At 43.5% G+C, this 22,841-nt stretch overlaps 1 protein-coding gene across 1 annotated transcript in view; it reads left to right on the top strand.

Annotated features, from left to right (window-relative positions):
* The window catches only part of PRKG1 (protein kinase cGMP-dependent 1), a 1,133,286-nt gene that overhangs the window by 25,721 nt on the left and 1,084,724 nt on the right, over positions 1-22,841 (top strand). The window lies entirely within an intron of this gene.

The raw sequence follows: 22,841 nt of genomic DNA, 5'->3' as shown, positions 1-22,841 counted from the left end.
GGACTGTGGATATCTACTATATAGTGGATGCTGGAGGACTGTGGATATCTACTATATAGTGGATGTTACTATGTAGTTGATTCTGGACTTTTTTCTCGATCTTTGTACTGCGCTTCCCTAATCTCCGGTTTAATGCTTCCGCCGTGCATTGCCCTTCTTTCCACAATCATAAGAGACTGATTACTCATGGCAAGCTGATTCTATCTTTCTCTTTGACTGTTTAAGCAGGTTTAAATGCAGTATAGTAAAATATTGATGACCTATCTTCAGTATAGGTCATTAATATCAGATAGGTGGGGGGCTGACTCCTTTAAGCGCTGCAGCCTCTCCCTAGGCCAGTGATTTTACATTCATTAGTCATAGGTCATCAGTGTAGGACTCTTGGAAAACTCCTTTAAAAATTATAAAATTATAAAATTATTTTCCCCATCAAATAAATATTCTAGAGCACTTTTTCTTATAACTTCTTTGATGTATCGTTAGGCTACTTTCACATCTGCGTGTTTTGCTGGATCCGGCAGGGATCAGCAAAAACGCTTCCGTTACTGATAATACAACCGGCTGCATCCGTTATGATCAGATCCAATTGTATTTTTTTTTAAATAGCTATGTTTTCTTACATTGTGTTTCATGCTGGATCCGTTATGCTCCGCATCCACATGGTACAACTAGATTCCTTTGATTTTATATGAAAGCATATAAAACATTTATTTTTAGTGAGAATACCTCTGTAATATGTTGCTGTATGGAAGCAATATATCGAGGGGGGGCTTGGAAGGTCTATAGCTTTGGATGGAAACCATGGGGACAACGTATACTGCTGTATAGACTATACATGCAGCTTTGCCAGGTGCATGACATCTAAAGCTGGCCATACGCATTAGAATAATGTCAGCAAATCTTGGCATGGCTGGCCAACCGTCTAATATGGATGAGGGTTTCCCAAATCTCCCTAGATGGCAGATTGGCAGCAAAGTGAAAGATCGAGGAGTTGGATTTCAACATGCCAGATCCTTTTGTTCTTGGGCAGATAATCTACCAACCAGAGGTATCTATCTGTCTAAATTATTGGCCTCTCCAAAATCCATAAGACATGCATGCTTGGCTGAGCACGGCATGCAGATGTATGGAGGGTGGGGAGAGGCAGCCGTTCAGTCATCAGCCATCTAAACTCTACTGTATGGCGGGCGCGACACTACGTAGATGATATGATAATATCTCTACTCCGTCTGCATAAAATGTCTGTAGCTAAAACCTTGACTTCTTATTAACGATCCATCAAAAAAATATTCAGGGTAAGAAAAGTAAGGATTGTTTTTTAAGTTATAGTCAAGTTTATACACTTTTTTTATACTCCCTTTTTAAATTATGGAGGAATTAACCCTTTCCTGCCAAAAGCTATCTCTCCAGATTGCCTCATACACATAGATTGCTTAGCTTGGGTCAGCGTTACGTATTTTCTAGAAGGGGAGAGGACAAAGCCTCTGCTGGCGGCCAATCTCCTGGGAGAGCAAAGGGATCTGGTGCTGACATTCAAGGCGCCCATCTTTCTGGAATCAGTAGCTCCCCATACACATTAGACTGTCAGACAGTCCTACTGGAAAAGGTGGATTCGACTGACAACCATCTAATGTATATTTAGTCCTGATTACTTTTTTTATTTATTGGGTTTTGATTAGTTTCCACAAGAAATTAGGAGTGGATGGTAATTCTGATGGTAATTCTGATTATTTTAAATATATATGTGTAAAGGCCTACGCATTGCAGTTTGGATAATGTTTTATTTCACCCTGATATGATATGTCATGTTATTAAATGCCAATACAGATGTAGTTCCAATACACACACTAACAGACTCGTTTTGTAGCTTTTTCGGTTTTATTTTAAAGGGTTAAAATGCAATGCAAAATAATTTTTGCTCCTTATTATGTAAGTATTGCATTTTTGTCAGCTCGGTTATCCTATGACCCTGTAGATAACCCCCCACCTCCAATATCTACAGTGTGTATTGACATTTTCCATATGCAATCAAGTCAATTATTGACCATTAACATTCAGGACAATGCAGAAGAGGCGCCGAGAATCACCCCATAGCTCTTTATACCTTTAGCATTTATTTTTGAAAATTGTACTGAGCTTGATTGAAAATTTTGAGTGAAGCAGGAAACAGGTGGTTGAATGCATTTTTTTTCCGTGGTCATTTCTGAAAAACTCCACTAAACATTTACTGTGTCCTGATGGCCTGCTTTAGCTTCCCATGCACACGCTGAAGTATCCATGATGGGTTTATTGAGGCTGAAAGAGACAGTTTTATGGAGTGACAGAGGCTGCAACAACACTGCCCGAAGCTTGTTTCTGAGGACAGCTGTTAAAGTCACCGCGTTCCCCTGTGCAGGCTTCATCTTGACACTATATCACCTGTAATGCTCACAGTAGGAAATAGCAGACGTATTAGTCATGACCAGAGATGTCCTCCATGTCCAGGGTAGCCAAATGTTTTTGCTTTGGTCTTTTGGCAAAGGATAATATATATGAAGTGTCCAGATCGAAGACACGTGGTTATTCTACTAGATAGCACTCACATCCTGTTGACACCACCTTGTGCACATGTAGGAACTACACCAAGATGGCCACATAGGACATGACACGCATCATCACGTGCCGTTATTATAAGGGTGCAACCACAAGGTCAGGTTTCCTGATGCAGTTTTGAAAGTCAAAATCAGGAGCTGATCATAAAAGGTCAGAAATAAAGTACAAAGGACAAATACAATTTATCCTCATTTTTGAATTTACACCTGGGTTTGGCTTCCAAAACTGCATGCAGAAACCTGACCGTGTGGCTGTACCCTAAAGCTATTGCAAGACCATCTCTGCAGTCTCAGGAACCCTTAATAGACCTGGTGTAAGTTTATTCAAGGGAAGGCACTTAAAGGGGTTGTTCAGGATTTTAAGAAACATGTCCAATCTATCCAAATAGAATAAAAGATGTGAACAGAGCCTACAAAACCATACGATCAAACTGAAAAACTTACCTAACGCCTTCTCTGGGCCTGTGGTGATGCTTGGAGATATCAGTCCTGCCCTTCATCATCATCATTGATATAAACTTCGTGAAGCAGAGTCCTCAGTTATTTGTGTCTGTGATCTAAAAAAATCATATTGAAAAATGAAATGACAAAAGAAACGTCTTGAGAAACATCTTCAACATTTCCACTAAGTATAAGAAGTGATATTAAACCTCATGTACTGAGACATCTTAAAGAGGACCTTTCACCGATTATGACACTGTGAACTAAGAATACAGACATGGAGAGCGACGCCCGGGGATCTCACTGCACTTACTATTATCCCTGGGCGCCGCTACATTTTCCTGCTATGCCCTCCGGTATCTCCAGTCACAAAGTTATGGTAGGCGGAGTCTGCCCTTGTTCTGCTGTAGCGCTGGCCAATCACATTGCAGAGCTCACAGCCTGGGAGAAAATAACCTCCCAGGCTGTGAGCTCTGCGCTGCGATTGGCCAGTGCTAGAGCAGAACAAGGGCAGACTCCGCCTACCATAACTTAGTGACTGAAATCTCCGCCTACCATAACTTAGTGAGCGGAGATACCGGAGGGCAAAGCGGGAGAACGGAGCGGCGCCAAGGGATAATAGTAAGTGCAGTGAAATCCCCGGGCGCCGCTCTACATGTCTGTATTCTTAGTTCACAATGTCATATTCGGTGAAAGGTCCTCTTCAAGGAAACCAGTACATGTTGTATAAATCTGTCATATGAGGCCCATAGACGGTGAAGGGCCCCTGGTGTATATCTGCATATCTCTGATCCTTTACAAAGGCGCATTCCGAAAAAAGTTCTAGGACAAGAAAGAATTTGGCATAACTCATATAACAGAAGCAGATAGAGACAGATAGATGATAGATAGATAATAGTTACATACTAGATAGAGAGATAGATAGATAATAGAAGGATAGATCGATATATATATATATAGATAGATAGATAATAGGATTGATAGATAATAGATAGATAGCTAGATAATAGAAGGATATATAGATAGATAGATATAGATAGATAGATAGATAGTTAATAGAATAGATAGATAATAGAAGGATAGATAGATAGATATATAATAGACAGATAGATAATAGAATAGATAGATAATAGATAGATAGATAGATAGATAGATAGATACAGACGTGGACAAAATTGTTGGTACCCTTTGGTCAATGAAAGAAAAAGTCACAATGGTCACAGAAATAACTTTAATCTGACAAAAGTAATAATAAATTAAAATTCTATAAATGTTAACCAATGAAAGTCAGACATTGTTTTTCAACCATGCTTCAACAGAATTATGTAAAAAAATAAACTCATGAAACAGGCATGGACAAAAATGATGGTACCCCTAACTTAATATTTTGTTGCGCAACCTTTTGAGGCAATCACTGCAATCAAACGCTTCCTGTAACTGTCAATGAGACATCTGCACCTCTCAGCAGGTATTTTGGCCCACTCCTCATGAGCAAACTGCTCCAGTTGTGTCCGGTTTGAAGGGTGCCTTTTCCAGACTGCATGTTTCAGCTCCTTCCAAAGATGCTCAATAGGATTGAGGTCAGGGCTCATAGAAGGCCACTTTAGAATAGTCCAATTTTTTCCTCTTAGCCATTCTTGGGTGTTTTTAGCGGTGTGTTTTGGGTCATTGTCCTGTTGCAAGACCCATGACCTGCGACTGAGACCAAGCTTTCTGACACTGGCTAGTACATTTCTCTCTAGAATTCCTTGATAGTCTTGAGATTTCATTGTACCCTGCACAGATTCAAGACACCCTGTGCCAGACGCAGCAAAGCAGCCCCAGAACATAACAGAGCCTCCTCCATGTTTCACAGTAGGGACAGTGTTCTTTTCTTGATATGCTTCATTTTTTCGTCTGTGAACATACAGCTGATGTGCCTTGGCAAAAACTTCGATTTTTGTCTCATCTGTCCACAGGACATTCTCCCAGAAGCTTTGTGGCTTGTCAACATGTAGTTTGGCATATTCCAGTCTTGCTTTTTTATGATTCGTTTTCAACAATGGTGTCCTCCTTGGTCGTCTCCCATGTAGTCCACTTTGGCTCAAACAACGACGGATGGTGCGATCTGACACTGATGTTCCTTGAGCATGAAGTTCACCTTGAATCTCTTTAGAAGTCTTTCTAGGCTCTTTTGTTACCATTCGGATTATCCGTCTCTTAGATTTGTCATCAATTTTCCTCCTGCGGCCACGTCCAGGGAGGTTGGCTACAGTCCCATGGATCTTAAACTTATGAATAATATGTGCAACTGTACTCACAGGAACATCTAGTTGCTTGGAGATGGTCTTATAGCCTTTACCTTTAACATGCTTGTCTATAATTTTCTTTCTGATCTCTTGAGACAGCTCTTTCCTTTGCTTCCTCTGGTCCATGTCGAGTGTGGTACACACCATATCACCAAACAACACAGTGATTACCTGGAGCCATATATATAGGCCCAATGGCTGATTACAAGGTTGTAGACACCTGTGATGCTAATTAGTGGACACACCTTGAATTAACATGTCCCTTTGGTCACATTATGTTCTGTGTTTTCTAGGGGTACCATCATTTTTGTCCATGCCTGTTTCATGAGTTTATTTTTTTACATAATTCTGTTGAAGCATGGTTGAAAAACAATGTCTGACTTTCATTGGTTAACATTTATAGAATTTTAATTTATTATTACTTTTGTCAGATTAAAGTTATTTCTGTGACCATTGTGACTTTTTCTTTCATTGACCAAAGGGTACCAACAATTTTGTCCACGTCTGTATATAATAGACAGATAGATAATAGAATAGATAGGTAATAGATAGATAGATAGATATAGATAGATAGTTAATAGAATAGATAGATAATAGATAGATAGATAATAGAAGGATAAATAGATAATAGAAGGATAGATAGATAGATAATAGAAGGATAGATAGATAGATAGATAGTTAATAGGATAGATAGATAGATAATAAAAGGATAGATAGATAGATAGATAATAGATAGATAGATAATAGATAGATAGATGATAAATAGATAGATAATAGAAGGATAGATATATATATATATATATAATAGATACATACTAGAAAGAGAGATACATAGATAATAGATAATAGATGATAGATAGATAATAGATAGATAGGAGATAGATAGATAGGAGATAGATAATATATAAATAGATACTAAACAATAAATAAACCCATGTGATTTCATTTCAGTCCTCCCTTTTAAGAAACGTCATAGAAATGCAGCACAGAAGCTTCCATCTATAATTGAAATTCCTGTGACCTAGACCTCGGTTTGGTAACAGCTGTGCCCAATCTGTATACGCCTGAGAAAAGTGATCCCTTCTCAAAGTTAGGAGAAACTTGCCCTTCCTTCACAACTGCTGTTCCTGAAGCGGCTAATATATTATTGATGTCCATTTGGAGTGTAAGTGCCTCATTTTCTCTCTAATCTGCAGACGACTCTCAGACAATGGAAATTATCTGGACAGAGCATCATTCATTCGGGGAATTTTCGTCGTTTTCTTTTCTTAAATAGCACAAGTATTTTTTGGGGATGGACATATTGATATAGTACATTGTGCACTGTCCTCGTCTGGTATCAGAAATAAATGGACATTTTCTATTAATATTTGCACAGTATCTATTTTTTTTATGCCAAATTATGGGCGAATCAAAGCAGCATTCGATCGCCTTGCGCGCCGGACAGAGCATACATTGTGCCTTGCATTTATAATGTACTTGGCAAGATATTAACGTGGACGCTATAATGTGTTTTGTTTCTTTTCATGCCTAATTTAACAAGGAGGTCACTGTTTTAAAGAGGCCACTGTCATTTGAGGATGATAACGTTAAAGCCTAATAAAACAGCATGGAAATAAGAGGAATCGCCAGTGTTTTGGCCACATCTTTTCGCTGTTGCTTTGACATGCATATTAATGAGATTTCCTTTGGCTGAGCCCCGCACCACTGAATGGAGTGAAGTATTTACCTCCTGTCTCCCATCTCTAGGTAGTAATTACCTTCCCTTTGATGTGTTTTGTTGGGTGTGTGCGAGCTCTACATGTAGCTTTTATGACAGATGGTAATCAGTGCTTCCTTTATATATATATATATATATATATATATATATATGGTGTTATGAAATAAATGCTTGTATTAGTCTTTACATGTCATTGTATGGAGGACAGGTAGATAAAACTGTTGAAAATAAGTCAAGTTTTCAAAAAGTTCTAAAAATCTCATGGAATCTAATAAAGCTTGGCTATTGATTCTATCACATGTCACTTAGGATCTGCAGAACCTAGGTCGTTAAACCTAAAGGACCCAAAGCACCACGTATTAAGAACAGTAGTGCTGTCAATGGGGCTTGTAAGAATGCAGTGATTCATGTTACAGCTAAAATCTGTATTGAGAGAGGCAGCGAGTAGATGGATTATCAACTTAAGGCTAGGTCTACACGACGACATTTGTCGCGCGACAGATAGGGCACAACTACACTGCAACATTAGTAGCGCAACATTTTGTTGCACCAATGTCGCGCTACAATTTTTTCTAATGGCAGTCTATGGTGTCGCACAGCAACATGAAACATGCTGCGACTGCGACGCAACAGTCGCAGAAAAATCCACCTCGAATGGATTTTCTGCGACTGTTGCGTCGCAGTCGCAACATGTTGCAGTGCGACACCATAGACTGCCATTATAAAAATTGCCGCGCGACATTAGTGCAACAAAATGTCGCGTGACAAATGTCGTCGTGTAGACCTAGCCTAACTGAGGGATTAGGTTATAGCTACTGACCATAGAAATTTATGGAGAGGGGAGGGAAAGCAGGGAGCAGCTGCAGAGAGAGAGAGAGAGAGAGGCACAGACACATAGAGACACCCTTGTTTGCTCCAGTGTGTGTTTCTCTTTCTCACCCCAGTGCTGGATTCACAGCTACACTGCTTACTATTGATGTATAATGTCTTCGCTGTTGATTCAGAGGTTGTACTACAGTATGAAAGGAATCTCCTATTCTCTGTGTTTGCTGAGTATGGTAGACATCATAGCAGCTAGCCTCCATTAACAATTAGAGATAGAGGGCCAGATTTATCATTAGCTCAGGTCAGAATAATGGAGTGAAAAAGTCCCCCAAAAAGTCCCAAACGCTAAAACTGCGCACAAATCTGAAAGTGGGAGTGTTTTCTTATGTAAATGAATCTCTAGACAGATTTACTATTGGGACTATTTAAAAAGTCGCAAAAAAGTCTCAATTTCACTCCAATGAGGACCATGCTTATCTTATGAGACTTTTTAATAGAACATGCAACTTTTTCATAAAAACGTGCCACTTTTTCGTAAAGATGTGCGACTTTTGTAAAGCTGCTTACTGACGGATAAACTGCTACTGTCAAACCACATTTATTACAGTCTTAAAGGGCCGATCATAAATCTGACTTGGCTAAAACTGACTTTAGCCATATGTGAAAGTGGAGTGAGCTGTCAGAGTCGTGATAAATCTGGCCCAGAGTCTTCAGAGAAAGCCGAGGATAAATGTAGGGTACAAGCATATAATGCAAAATGGACAGGGTGCAGTGTTATTCCTCATGTGCACACTAGGCAGCTGATTCTGAAAAGGCACCCGAAATTACAGGTATTATGGCGTTCGCGTCCCCACCTATCCCTTTAGTTGAACTTGATGAACGTATGTCTTTTGTCAACCGTATTAACTATGTAACTATGGAGTTTAGGTTTTATGATAATCCAAAAGAAGTGTTTTAAATAGCACCAGTGTATTATAGAATTTTACTTACGTGCATAGATATAGATATCTAATATGGAGACTCCTCTCACACAGAACACCAGCACTGCTAATATTGGCCTTCACAATCACAGCTGCTTTAAAACCTATGGATTGTCAATTACCATTACGTTCTCTAAAGAGTGGCCCCCAGCCAGTTTACATCATAAGTAATAAATTATTCAACACTGCAGGATATTTTACTGCTTGTTGCTGGAATATAATTCAGATATTCCGCTATATACTGTAACTTTCTTTTTTCTTTTTGTCTTTTTGGACATTATTTATTTATATTCCTTTATGACTTTATGACACCTCAGAAAAACTTGGGTATTGGTATAACACAGAAGGCTAAAGGCAAATTTAGGGTGAGATCACATCGCCGTTATGGATTCCGTTATTGTTTTCCGTTATAACATGGTTATAACAGAAAATAACGGAATCCATAAGACGGAAATCAAAACGGAAGCCTTTAAGAGGCATTCTGTTCTGATCCGTCGTGATGTAAGTCTATCGGCATTGGGCAAGCATAACGGATCCGTTGACAGGACTTTGTTTTCTGTCTTGCATAACGGAAGCCAGACGGATCCGTTCTGCTGCCCATAGACTTATATCATGACGGATCAAAACAGAATGCCTCTTAAAGGCTTCCGTTTTGATCTCTGTCTTATGGATTCCGTTATTTTCAGTTATAACCATGTTATAACGTAAAACAATAACGGAATCCATAACGATGATGTGAACACACCCTAAGGGTCCATTCAGACGTCCGTAGTGTTTGCGGTCTGCAACTTGGCACTATATAGAGGATTCCTATTCTTGTCTGCAGCTGCGGACAAAAATAGGACATGCTCTATTTTTTTGCGGAGCCGCGAACCGTAAGTTCGGGGCCGTGTACTGGAAATGCTGATGTGGACAGCACTCTGTGTGCTGTCTGCATCTTTTCCGGCCCCATTGAAAATGAATGGGTCCGCACCTGTTCCGTATAATTGCCGAACAGATCTGGTCCATTCATACGGACATGTGAATGGACCTGAACTTGAATGTAGTGATGCTCTACTTACAGAAAAACACCTTTATATTCTTCTTTGTAAAGCTGGCCATATCTAGAGATCTTCTTCACCAGAATGGAAAGTAATTTTTATCATAGAAAAATGTAACACTGGCCCAATTGCATCTTCTTGGACCTATAACTAAAGATAACCACAAATGGTGAAGAAAAAGATTAAAGGGGTTATCCGAGACTAAAAAATGCTCCCCCTAAACGCCCGGGCCCCTCACACTGGTGAGGGTGCTGCTAGGGAGGCTCCCCCCCCGTCACCCCCTGCCATTGGCTGCTCCCACCCCCGACACCGGATGTTTTCATCTGCGCACGGGGAGAAGCAGCAGCGGCGGTGCAGGGACCAGGGAGCGGAAGCCACCATATCAAATTGTATGACATTTTTGGAAAATTTGTTTTCAAAGTTTAATGCAGCCGGACGTAAAATACAAAGCGTTAGGGATGGTTTCGAGGCTCTCACATAAGGGCGCATTCAAGTATTTCACTGACAAATCTCTTCTTTTCATGAACATGAAATATATATCGGCCTTCATCTGAGAAATGACACCATTGTAGCAGTTGACATTTGAGCGATTATGATGTTATGCATTAGTATACAGTAAATTGTACCGCTATACACTAGTGTGCATCCAGAAAAGGAGCCGCGGGCCTGCAAGACGTGATGTGAAAATTGGCGTCAACGGATCATATTTATGTTAAAAGAGAATAGCGCTGGAATTATTTATAGATTGACTAAATAAAGGGAAAAGTACGTAATACCCCGACCTCTCCGGTGTAGCACATTACTGTAAATGAAGCTAAACGATCCCCAGAAAGAGGTGCCAAGTCTATTCATGTGAATGTCAACGGTTCACATAAATATAGGAGTACTAACTTTAATAGACTTACCCAACACCTGCAGGTGGTTTAATGTAAATTGCTGTAAAACAGGATTTATGACGAGTAAATGTTGGGATTATATGTGATACACAAACAAATTCCTTGATTCTGGCACCTGATGGTCTGGACATGGTCTGTCCATTAGAACTAATGCCAAGTGTTTATTGAATTTAAAGTTCCTGAATTTATGAGACTTGTAAGATGAAACTCGTGGTGGAGCAGAACATACAAAGTGATTGTGCGTCAGAGATTTGACCCACTCACGTTTTTGGAGGGTTTGGGATTAAGGCAGTGTCTTGTCATTACTGATGGGGGCTTCACTGTCCCTGATGACCGAGGCAGCTAGAGTCCCTGAATCTCAGACTTAGTGCCCAAATCTATTCCCTGATTGATTGATTTGGCAGTGGTGTGTCTGGCCATGTCCACAGTTGTAGTTGTAGTAGTTGATAAACGTATGATCACTGGGAGCTCCATTACTGGGACCACCATCGCTGTAATGAAGCCCCCTTCCCCCCATTCCTCTTCTCCGAATGACTGCAGTGGGAAGTTTAAAGGGGTTATGCAGTGATGGATAATGATGACCTATTTGTGGGGGTGCCGTGACTCGCATCCCCGCTGAACAGCTGTTACAGGAAGCTGCCATGCTCACCAGAGCTCTCTAAGCACAGCGCTGTGCATTGCATAGTGGCCGTGCTTGGTATCGCAGCTCAGTACCATTCACTTCAATGGAGCTGATTTGCAGCTAGGTCATATGACAGGCCGACGGTGACGTCACATGTCAGTGACGCTCACTGAGCGCTGGCCTCTTCTGATAGCTGAGGATCGGTCATCAATATTAATTATCAGATAACCCCTTTAAATGGACCAGAGGTCATGCATGCACATTGCAGCTCCATTCAAAGTCTGTGGTGCTGGCAGAGACAGTCAGGTCAGTCAGACCCCAACTTTCTGTCAGCCCCATAGACATTGAAAGGAGTGGCAGGTTGCATGTGTGACCAGCACTCCATTTAAACTCCTTCTCAATGTGGTCAAATGAACGGCTCACGACCCCCACTTTATTGATCACTGGGGGTAGACCTGTCAGCACGGAGGGGCTGATGCATGTTAGTACTGCATGTTTATTGTATATGCTGCACATCCATGTGTTACGAGAAGTGATCTATATTTCTAGAGGTCTACGGACATATTCTGTATATAGGACCTCACATATAAGCAGACGTACATACCCCCCTAAAGCCCGGTCCATAAAATAAACTCAAGGTTAATTATTATGACAGCGCGTATTAATGAGTAAGCAATATATTTCGGTACCCTGATGTTTGGGCCCCATTGACAGATGTAGGAGCAGGGTCAGACTGGCCCACCAGAGTACCAGAGGATCTTTTGGTGGGCCCAGGCTCTCACAGTAATGGACCCTGGTATAACAGGGCCCCTCAGGTCCTCTATACACAGAGGATGGTCCCTCATAATCATTTCCTCTGGTGGGCCCAAGGGACTTCAATCCGATGCTGTGTAGGAGAGTTAGGTTTGTAGTTTGGCATCATGGTTTGGCAGTATCAAATGAACTCTGCTTGATTGAGACTCTGTATAGAATACTGCAAATCCAAAAAAGAGGTTCTTAATAAGGTGAAGTGTCTGGTTTACTGGAGATCATACCTGTAAGCAGTATTGTGTAGACCACCGGGTCAGGAACCTAAGGTAGCACTGCTCTATGTTTCCCATTTGATTAAAGGGGTTCTGCAGTAGTGCCGCGGCCTTCTCATTGTTTACCGCAGGCCCAGTGACGTCACGACTAGTATCAATGGCCTGGGCGGGGCTAAGCTCTGATCACTTGAATGGAGCTTAGCCCCGCCCAGGCCAGTGATACTAGTCGTGACATCACTGGGCCAGCGGTAAACAATGAGAAGGCCGCGGCACTACTGCCAGCGCCGCTGCCTTCTCAAACAGCTCATCGGCAGGGGTCCCGGGTGTCGGACCCCCACCGATCAGATGCTGGTGATCTATCCAGAGGATTATCAGTTTAAAAAAACTGTAGAACCCCTTTAATTTGTACTTAATGTGAATGTAGTCAGGTTGAGAAGATTAACAGGGCCATTGTCCTGTGTAGTCAATGGCCTGGCAGAGGAAAGCAAGAGGAGCAAGGTGCACAGAGCGGTTTGGGCCCTCCCTTGGTACACTTACCTACTCATTTGCATATGGATTAAAAGTACTTTTCCTTCAGAATGTAGCAACGGATCATCAAATGAAGGGTATGTTCAGCTAATTCTACAAGGCATTGTGCCTAGTTTATCAGTAAATGTCCTGGGGACAGGTTCCATTCAAAGAATATATAGCTTGTAGAATATCTGGTGGGTGTCCGGTAACATTGCACGTTCTCCCTCTGGTGACAACTAACGGGTGTGCCGAAGTCACATTATAGATTGCACTGACTCAGTTACAATATGCCCTCTGGTAATAACACAGCAGTAATGGCAGACATAAGGTTTCATCCTGATCAGATAGGAGCATTGCCTGAAGGTAGATTGAGAAAATAAAGAATACCTTTGGGCTTTTGTTGCTTTGACCCTTGGGAGATGACTAACATGCTACAGAAAGGGCAGACACAGCCCTTGGCTTCTACAAGTCTCCTTTCACCTTCCAAATAGTGGCTCCATTAAAAAGAAGAGATAACGCTCAGCTCAGATCTGCATTCCTTGCTTTTTTATTACATGCTTTAGATGTGAGACTAAAATGCTTCTGGAGTAAAACTGCAATAAAACTGATATATTAGTGATACATTTTTGTCGGTCAAATGAGGACATTTTCCTAAAAAAAAAAAAATGGTTGGGTTTATTTTTATACTTGCATTGTTTCATCATGAAGCTGTAGCTAAAAGGACATTACAGGAAGGGTACTGATAAAATAAAAGCCAGGAGAGCCCAAGTGCCATCATCCATACAGACATACTGCCTTGTTAGTAGGAAAGAGACACTGTCAGCCAAGTGCTGTCTGTGGTGGGTTCCATTGGTCACAAGTTCAGGATACACTAATGGTTACAAGCTGCCGCTGCCTCAGCCAGCGGGACGTGGGTCCACCCCGCTGGCCTCCCCTGGCAAGATCGAGCCACTAGGCCTGATCTGTCTCCTCTCCTAGGCTACAGCCTGCTTGCCAGTCAGCCTCTTCCCTGCACCCATATGGTGTACACACTACCTTCTGGCTTTTAAAGGGCCAGCACATGCGGTTCCCAATCTTCTCCAGCCAATGGTGGGCAACCTATATAGATTTTGAATGCACCTTCCCCAGGTGCCTTAGCAATAAGGTTCATAGTTTGCTAGTTCCCTGTGAAGGTGTGCTGTTTTTTGGTCTGCTTTTGTACTGATCTCTGTCTGTTTCCTGACTCTGACCCTGTGCTGCCTGTCCTGACCTCAGTTCTGTTTCATGTATTTGCACAAACTCTGCCTACCTTGACCTCGGCCTGTTACTGACTATGAGTTTGCCTCGCTTTGTTGCTATGCACTGGTGCTTCTTGAGACTACGAACAACACAGAAACTACTTCACAAGGTAGCAGCCTGGTGTGTTCCCTAAAGCAAAGTCCAGATCCCTGTTTAGAAGTTAAAGGGTGAATACCAGGGAACCACCAGCATAACATCCTTAAGTTTAGCCCAAAGTCAAATCTGTTGGTTGGTACAGTGGTTCTGTACCGACTGCCTTAACATTAAAGGGTGCCTTTATTTTGGACACCTACTGGTGAGTGCCATTGAGTACAAGTTGAGGACATACTAATGTGTGCCGTTATTCTTGACACCTGCTGGGCGCAATTGATCACAAGTTGAGCACATACTAATGGGTTCCTTTATTTATGACAACTACTGCTGGGTGGCTGGGCTCCTTTGAGAACAAGTTGAGGATATACTAATGGGTATCTTGCTGCATGGACATGATATATGACCATCAGCTGTGATCACCAGATGAAGATATAGGTACTACATTTAGAGTAGCTACCCACTTGATCAAAACGTACTGTATGCTAATGTCTTGTGTACCCTATGTAGATTAGGGCTTGGTATACTATTATTTTCACTGGGAAGTGATATGAATTGTGCAGAGGATCCATCATGAACTCCATTGAAAGTCAATGGGTGACAAATCCATTTTCTATTGTGTCAGAGAAAATGGATCCGTCCACATTGACTTACATTGTGGGTCATGACGGATCTGTCTTGCTCCGCATCCTAGGACGTAGAGTAAACCGCACCATGCTGCGGTTTACTCTCCGGTATGAAAACGGAACGAAATGCATTTTGGAGCATTCCATTCTGTTCAGTTACGTTTTGTCCCCATTGACAATGAATAGGGGGAAAAAACGGAAGCGTTTATTTTTTTCGGTATTGAGAACCTATGACGGATCTCAATACCAGAAAATAGAAACGCAAGTGTGAAAGTAGCCTAAGGCTACATGCACACGACGTATGTGTTTTGCGGTCCGCAAAAAAAAGGATGACGTTCCGTATGGCATCCGTTTTTTTTGCGGATCCGTTTTTTTTGCCGACCCATTGTAATAATGCCTATCCTTGTCCGCAAACTAGAAAAAAAAATAGGACATGCACAATTTTTTTTGCGGAGCAACGGAACGGACATACTGATGCGGACAGCACACGGTGTGCTGTCTGTGTTTTTTGCGGACCCATTGAAATGAATGGGTCCGCATCCTATCCGCCAAAAAAATGGATCGGACACGGAAACAAAATACGGTCGTGTGCATGAGGCCTAATAGAGAGAGAATGCCTACAATTCCTATCCTCAGGTCCACCAACAGTCTACAGCCTGCCTTTTAGAACGGCTATGTGAACCACTCATGCTGCTAAAGAAATAGTTACATTGTAATCAGGGAATTGCTATTTATGCAACTTCCCAATATGTTCATGTGCTAATATTTCCCTTCCGTTTACTTCTATCTAAGGCCTCATGCATGGTTGGATGCGAACCCTTTCATTTTAATAAGGCTGCAAAAAATGTGGACAGCACACATGTCCTATTCTTGTCTGTTTTGTAGCCAAGAATAGGCATTTTGACAATAGGGCCCATGGAGACTGCGGGATGCATATGACCGGTATTTTGCAGATCCTCGGTTTGTGGACCGCAAAATGCATACAGTCATGCGCATGGGGCCTAAAGGGAAAAGGTCTCAATACAGCAAAAGTCTTTTACCAGAATGTCACTAAATCATTAAAGTCTGATATATGCGGTAATAAAGCAGTACATGATATTTCTCTGAGGCAGTGATTTAGGAGAACTACAGGGATCTCTGTTATGTCTTACCCTCTACATATTTTAAAAGCCCTTCACATCATGGGGTGAACAACATTCTTCTAAATTCACCAACAGTTGCAATCCTTAAAAGTTCCAAATATCTGCTACACTATATTTTATATATGTCTGTAAAATGTGTGCACTTCCATCAGTATGGCGGTCATTAAAATCTAATGGTATAAAAGATCAATGAACACTCCTAGGGTTTCTTATATCTGGTTTCTACTATTGAGCCGGCCTTGAAATACCTCTGCTTAGAAGTAATATAGTGCGGTGGAAGCACAAAGGATGTAAGGCATTGTACAAAGAGGAGCCGTGCTTCTGAGAATTGTATTCTTCAGGTCACACTCTGCTCTACAGTTCACACTGCATCCGCTGAAGATCCTTCTGCCAAGTGATTAATGTACCTCCTGTCACTATTTCCTTCATTCTTTTACATTCTTATTTTAAGGATCCAGTAGGACGATTGAATTGTTTGCCACAACTAAATAAATGATTTCTATGCAATTCTCTGTGATACTTTTGACAAAGGTTGTAGCTCCATCTCTCAACCTTCTCCTCCTTTTAAGTAGGCAGGGAGAGAACAATCCATTGGTATGTTTCATCAGTGGGAAATTTGGTGGGGAATAAATTTGAGTGTGACAAATTTTCCCAGATTTTCCTATTTATATGCTAGTATGAAAATACAGACAGAGGAGATTCATTTTGGATTCAGAAGGCACAATTCCTGTGAGTGGTTGCAGTGAAATCCAAGCATGTCTAAGCCACTGGGCTTCTAAGCCATAAATGGAAAGGCTGAAGTCTACCTGCCGTTTTGGTTTGTTTTTAATATAGTCTAGAGATAGGAATGTTAAACATTTTTCCAATATACAGTTTTATTAGGGAAAGATGTTTCTTTGTACTCAAAAACAATATAAAGTGCATAAATAAGGACAGTCCGTCTTCAGTCTTCTGCTCTCTACTGAGAGCTGAAGACACCTGTGTGTAACAAGTCAGGTAGGCAGGACAATGGGCAGTGATATTTAGTGCTCATACATATCGAGGCAGGCTGGAGGTCTCTGTATGTTACATACAAGCATCTTCAGTGCTCAGTAGAATTTAACAAAACCAATAAGGGTATTATTTATTACCTCTTGAGAAAGCTGACCACGAAATGTGCGTCGGGGCGTGGTGGTGATCTGCCATAATACTGAATTTTACTGCTGGTTGGTATTATAATTTTATTTTGACTGTTTATATTAGTCATTTTCTTACTGTTGAGTGGCCATAGGTTCTGTGTGAACCATGCTCATATACAGTGAGGAACAGAAGTACGGTATTTGAACACCCTGCGATTTTGCAAGTTCTCCCACTTAGAAATCATGGAGGGGTCTGGAATTCACAATGTAGGTGCATTCCCACTCTGAGAGACAGAATAAAAAAATAAATAAATCAGGAAATGACATTGTATGATTTTTAAAGAATTAATTTGTCTTGCACTGCTGAACATAAGTATTTGAACACCTGAGAAACAGCAAGAATTCTGGCTCTCAAAGACCTGTTACTGTGCCTTTAAAAAGTCCACCTATACTCTACTCATTAGTATTTGAACACCTGAGTCACTATTCTGAATGGGGGGCCACTGAGGGGTCAATATACTGTGTGTGGGGCAACTGGGGGTCATTATACTTTGTGGGGGGGGCTATTGGGGGGGTCATTATACTGTGTGAAGGGCCACTAGTGGTCATTATACTGTATAGGAGCCAGTGGGGGTCATTATACCATGTGGGAGCCACAGGGGGACATATAAATGTAAAAAAATGCCTCAAGGGGTCCCACTGGGATTTATCGCCCCAGTGTCCTTTTGTAACATGTGGTAAAATAGTTTGGTCTACGAGATCTGAAAAAAAAACTTGCAGCAAAAGCAATGGAAAAATGACAAAGTTTTAAAAGCCAGGATGGCTGCTCTACCAGCCAGTTTTGTTTTTGACTTTTTTAGTAGCAAGGCTATCAGAACTTCCACAGACATACAGTATATAGAAAATGATCTACAAAGATAGGCACCAGTGGTAAATGTCCTGCAGTAAATATTTCCAGAAGTGATTCCATTAATCCCTGGCAACTCCTGTAGCACGTAAGACCCGTGAGAACACATTACATTATAGAGAAAGTAAGAACAAAAAACTCATAAATAATAATCCATCGTTGTATTGTCATAGCTAACAATAGTATCTAGAGAAAAGAAGAAGCTGCCTATTTATTATCCATCTGTGTACATAGTTACATGTTATTGAGGAATTATCATGGAGATTTTAGGATAATAAATCAATGGTTATACGTAAAGGATAAACTGGGGGAAGTAACACCTAGAAAACTTATGCGAAGCACCCGGCAGGACAGTTCATACTGTCTGATAGACAAAGATTTTAACGTATACCCATTATAGTTTAATTGATTTCCCGTCTTAGGCATTTATGGCATATCTATACAAGTCTCTAGGACCCCGAGCTACCCCTAGAATGAGGGTCCCCAACCCCTACCTTACATGATGATGCAACCACTGTGAACATACGGGTGACTGCACATACACCTATCTCTCCATGCATTTCAATAGGAGTTCCAATATCCACTTGATATTGATGAAATGTCCTCAGGATAGGTAATAAATATCAGATTTGTGGAGGTCTAACTCCCAGGACCCCTGACAACCAGCTGATTGAAGAGGACACAGTGCACTGGTGTCAGGTTTAGACATGGGTGAAGAAAATTCGATTTGGCTGTTTTACCGGATTTCATAAAGAAATTTGCTTTATGATGAATTACTAAGCACATTGTATGTAGTGGCAGGGAACGACAATTGCGCCTCTCCTTGTCATTGTACCCAGGGGAGGACTGGCAGCCTTAGTCCTGGGGGGCAAATCTAGTCAAGTGGCCCATTTTTAGCCCCGCCCATCATTAAAAGCCCCTCCTACATATAATAGGCCACTCCCAACACACACTGTATAGCTGACATTCTATAGTTGCGGCCTGTCTCTATACATCATACGGAGAGGGGAGGCCGTCCTGGCTGCACTGCCTGCTTATATAACAAGCTACAGCCAGGAAACTCCTCCGCTCTCCTCCCTACCCTGATCCTGCTCAAGGCCTGTGGTTCCCCCCAACATCTGCCACCCGCCCGTGGCCTGCTGCCCCCTTTGGCCCTCCTCACCCAGTTCTGAATCCTCCTTCTGCAGATGTCAGGTGGAGGAGCCGGAGCATCTCTTCTCCTACATAGCGCCACATACCTCTTACATCCAGTGATGTCACCTTTGTTGTAGACGTTCTCTTTCCTCATCTTCTCCATTCAGACCAGACCGCCATGATGATTTTTCTGCCATCTCCCTTCTCTGCAGAGATTGAGAAACAGACATTAGTTTCCTGCCACCCCCAATACTATACTGCAGAAACAGTCCCCCTGGAAATACTACTACCACACAGATAGTGCCCCCAATACTGTACCCGCTAGGCCCCCAATACTATACTGCAGAAACAGTCCGCCTGGAAATACTACTACCACACAGATAGTGCCCCCTTAAACAATTATTGGCACACAGTGCTCTAAAAAATAACTGCACCCAGACACTAATAGTATAAAGATAATGTCCCCCAAAAATTATTGTGCTAAGCTGATACTATGCCAGGGTGCCCCCAAAGTAACAGTGCTCCCCAAAATCCCACCAATAGAAATAATTCTCTGCCAGAGCACACTTAGTAGTAATAATGCCCCTATAGTGCCCTAGTAATCATGTTCTTCATAGCCCCTAGTAGTAGTAAAGCTCCCCATAATACCCCCTAGTAGTACTAATTTTCCCTATAATATGACAGTACATGAAATACCCCCGCTTAGTGCCCGCAGTTGAGCTAATGTCCCCATAATGTATGCCAGTATAAAATACCCCTATATAGTGCCCCAGTAAATGCCCTCATACTGCTCCTCTCCTCCTTCCCCATAGTGGCCCCATAATATGCCAGTAAAAAAATGCCCCTTAGTGCCCCCAGCAGATGCCCCTATAGTGCTCCTCTCCCCCACAATGTACCAGTAAAAAATGCCCCCATAGTGCCCCCCATAATGTTCCAATATAAAAGGCCCCTTTAGAGCCCCCACTTCCCCATAGTGCCCCCAAATAATGCCCCTATAGTAGCACCAGATGCCCCATAGTGCTGCTCTCCCCTATAGTGCCCCCCAGAATGTGCCAATAATAATAAAAAAAGCCCCTTTAGAGCCCCCAGTTACCCCCATAGTGCTCCTCTACCCCATGGTGCCCCCCCATAATGTGCCAGTAAGAAATGCCCCCACAGTGCCAGCTCCTCCAATAGTGCCAGCCCTCCCCCCATAGTGCCAGCCCTCCCCCCATAGTGCCAGCCCCCCTATAGTGCCAGCTCCCCCTATAGTGCCAGCCCCCCCACCATAGTGTCAGCTCTCCCAATAGTGCCACCCCCTCTATAGTCCCCCCATAGTGCCAGCTCCCCCTATAGTGTCCCCCCATAGTGCCAGCTCCCCCTATAGTGCCCACCATAGTGCCTGCTCCCCCTATAGTCCCCCCCATAGTGCCAGCTCCTCCTATAGTCCCCCCCATAGTGCCAGCTCCCCCTATAGTCCCCCCCATAGTTCCAGCTCCCCCTATAGTCCCCCCATAGTGCCAGCTCCCCCTATAGTCCCCCCCATAGTGCCAGCTCCCCCTATAGTGCCCCCATAGTGCCAGCTCCCCCTATAGTGCCCCCCATAGTGGCAGCTCCCCCTATAGTGCCCCCATAGTGCCAGCTCCCCCTATAGTGCCAGCTCCCCCTATAGTGCCCCCCATAGTGCCAGCTCCCCCTATAGTGCCCCCCATAGTGCCAGCTCCCCCTATAGTGCCCCCCATAGTGCCAGCTCCCCCTATAGTGCCCCCCATAGTGCCAGCTCCCCCTATAGTGCCCCCCATAGTGCCAGATCTCCCCCCATAGTGCCAGATTTCCCCCTCATAGTGCCATATCTCCCCCCATAGTGCCAGATCTCCCCCCATAGTGCCAGATCTCCCCCATAGTGCCAGATCTCCCCCCCCATAGTGCCAGATCTCCCCCCCATAGTGCCAGATCTCCCCCCCATAGTGCCAGATCTCCCCCCCATAGTGCCAGATCTACCCCCCCATAGTGTCAGCTCTCCCAATAGTGCCAGCCCCCCCTATAGTCCCCCCATAGTGCCAGCTCCCCCTATAGTGCCCCCCCATAGTGCCAGCTCCCCCTATAGTCCCCCCATAGTGCCAGCTCCCCCTATAGTCCCCCCCATAGTTCCAGCTCCCCCTATAGTCCCCCCATAGTGCCAGCTCCCCCTATAGTCCCCCCCCATAGTGCCAGCTCCCCCTATAGTGCCCCCATAGTGCCAGCTCCCCCTATAGTGCCCCCCATAGTGCCAGCTCCCCCTATAGTGCCCCCATAGTGCCAGCTCCCCCTATAGTGCCCCCATAGTGCCAGCTCCCCCTATAGTGCCCCCCATAGTGCCAGCTCCCCCTATAGTGCCCCCCATAGTGCCAGCTCCCCTATAGTGCCCCCCATAGTGCCAGCTCCCCCTATAGTGCCCCCCCATAGTGCCAGCTCCCCCTATAGTGCCCCCCATAGTGCCATCTCCCCCTATAGTGCCCCCATAGTGCCAGCTCCTCCTATAGTGCCCCCCATAGTGCCAGCTCCCCCTATAGTGCCCCCCATAGTGCCAGATCTCCCCCCATAGTGCCAGATTTCCCCCTCATAGTGCCATATCTCCCCCCATAGTGCCATATCTCCCCCCATAGTGCCATATCTCCCCCCATAGTGCCAGATCTCCCCCCATAGTGCCAGATTTCCCCCTCATAGTGCCAGATCTCCCCCCATAGTGCCAGATCTCCCCCCATAGTGCCAGATCTCCCCCCATAGTGCCAGATCTCCCCCAAAAATACTTACCTCCATCAGCAGCGATGCCGGCCTGTGTCCCTGCTGTGTGGGTGTGCTGCCGGCTCAGGCGTCGCGATGATAATGACGTCATCGCGCTGCCTGAGCCGGCCTCTGATAGGCTGCAGGCATTAGTGCCTGCAGCCTATCAGAAGAACAGGGGAGGGACACGCCTCTCCCTCCCCTGCCCCACAGCACGGCCGCAATTACATCCAGGGCCGCGCCGCCTGTGGTGATCGGCGGTGCGGCCCTGAAGAATAAAAAAAATATATATATTTGTTTTTAGACGGGCGGCCCAGCCGTATTTAGGGCGGCCTGGGGGGCAATTACCTCCCTGCCCCCCGGCCCAGCCCGCCCCTGATTGTACCCCTCAGAAGCTGCATTCTTCGCTGATCGTGCCATCTGAGATTAAAATGCTCACCTTATCCATTTGATCACCAAGAGCCCGTCGTGGCCATTTTGATTGAAGACCCCCGTGCCAAATCTCACGTGGTGACGGGATGATATCATCATGCTGGCCAGCGTGACGTCTTAACTTACCACGTGTGAGATTTCACGCTGTGTCTTCAATCAAGATGCCCGTGGCGGTCTCTTCCTCGCACATGGATGAGATGAGTATGTATTTATTGCCATTTTAGGAAAAATGTATTCTTTACCGCGAAGTTTGAGGAGATTTGGCTTTGCGACGAATCAAATTTTTCCTGAGAGTCTGATCGAAGTCCACTTCAGACACTTTGATTCGCTCAACACAGTAAAAAGAAAAGGATGAAATCCAACTTCCCAATAAAACAATATCTTTTATTTTTCAAGCAATAAAAACTCCCTTAGTAAAGGTACACTCTCATCTACGC

The sequence above is a fragment of the Bufo gargarizans genome, chromosome 6, assembly GCF_014858855.1.
Source record: "Bufo gargarizans isolate SCDJY-AF-19 chromosome 6, ASM1485885v1, whole genome shotgun sequence".
Lineage (NCBI taxonomy): Eukaryota > Metazoa > Chordata > Amphibia > Anura > Bufonidae > Bufo > Bufo gargarizans.
The sequence above is the reverse complement of the archived record's forward strand: the minus strand, read 5'-3'. Positions and strand labels throughout refer to the sequence as shown.